This window comes from Montipora capricornis, chromosome 6, assembly GCF_036669925.1.
Source record: "Montipora capricornis isolate CH-2021 chromosome 6, ASM3666992v2, whole genome shotgun sequence".
Classification (NCBI taxonomy): Eukaryota; Metazoa; Cnidaria; class Anthozoa; order Scleractinia; family Acroporidae; genus Montipora; species Montipora capricornis.
This window is the reverse complement of record NC_090888.1, coordinates 34,027,332-34,028,791: the sequence shown is the minus strand read 5'-3', so window position 1 is coordinate 34,028,791 and position 1,460 is coordinate 34,027,332. Positions and strand designations below refer to the sequence as shown.

The following is a 1,460-nucleotide window of genomic DNA, read 5'->3' as shown; positions in this document are numbered from 1 at the left end:
TGACGTCATCCCTTCTCCCTTGGTACATGTGACCACATAGGTCATAGCTACAGTTGGGCCAAGTCTCGGCCCCAGCCCTAGCCAGCCTTCATATTTTTCCTGTTTTCTCCCGCAAAGGGTGACCTGTCTACTACCAAAAATTCAAGAGGTTATAAAAATGAAACGATTGTAAGGAAATAGGCCAAAGAACATCAAGGGAGGGGAGGTACCTAACCCTAACATGAGACCAAGTTAGGGACCTGTGGCATGTGAGGGGTGATGAGAGGGACTCTCTGAATATCCTGGGGTTAAGGGGGGGGGGGCAGGGGACCCCTTGAGGAACATAATTAAGGTTAGACTTCCAAGTCTTCTCGGATACGGCCCCATCTCACAAATATCTTCTATGCTCATAAGTTCTCTGTGTGACGTTAAAGAACCCAAGCACTATTCGAGAAGAGTAGGGGATAAAGTCCCCGGTGTTGTGGGTGTCCTGTTCTCTGGAGGTGCAGATTAAACTGCAAATGCTGGTTGCTAATGACTTGACGTTAGTGGACAAATGTTTTTTAACGCCAATTCGTGGACATCACTGCAGAGTTTGTCCCAATTGACGTTGACCTTCTTGGCCAGTGGAGCAACCCTCAAGTCATCAATTTGGAGATAGTTCTGGGCATGTGCGTCTCCTTGCATTGCCTTTTTCACCATGGCTTGCATTTTAGTGAGGTTGGACATTTTCGATGATGATGCCACATCTACCATGCGTGATATTGTTCTTAAAATGTATCTAATGCACTGAGCTATACGATCCCAGAATAAACACAATCAAAGCATGACAAAGCAGGTCCCTCACTGTCTGAGAAAACATTCAACAAGCAAGTCAGCCCACCATGTGAACAACATGTCACTGAACACGGATAAGCTTAAAAATGCCACTTAATTCGCACACAAGTCAGAGATTACAATCACATGCTGGTCGATGTTATCTAGTGCTTTCCCGAAGTGAGTGAGGGAATTATCCTGAGCCTGGATACTTGAAATACTGTAGCATCAAAGGCAGATCAGAGGGTATCATCAAGTAACCAACTTGATTCATTGCTGCCAGGATGTACAAATGGATATTATGTTCTAAGACGTTTCAATAGACAATGCTAGAAAGTTTGTGAGGCACTCCCCGTGGATTCGTTACCACAGCTTGTGTTTGCTCCCTGACAAACCATAGTCATTGCTATCTCAATGTCACGTAATAAATTACACCCAATTACCGTTACATGCCTCCCTCTTTTTCTTTTTTTTTTTTTTACAGATTTGAAGTGGTGGTCATTTCCACCTTTGCTTCTTCATCTGTTGCTCTTTCCTCATGAGGTTCTTCACCTTGTTTCTCACTCGCTCAAAGGTGTTATTTTTGAAGATAAGCTGGAGGGCTGGGGTGCTTTTGAACAATGCCTTGATCTTGTGATTTCTTGGGCATTCCTCGCAAGTCTCGA

At 44.2% G+C, this 1,460-nt stretch overlaps 1 pseudogene; it reads right to left on the bottom strand.

Annotated features, from left to right (window-relative positions):
* Positions 1-708, bottom strand: part of LOC138053801 (uncharacterized) — a 9,762-nt pseudogene extending 9,054 nt beyond the window's left edge.
* Positions 709-1,460: the final 752 nt, after the last annotated feature.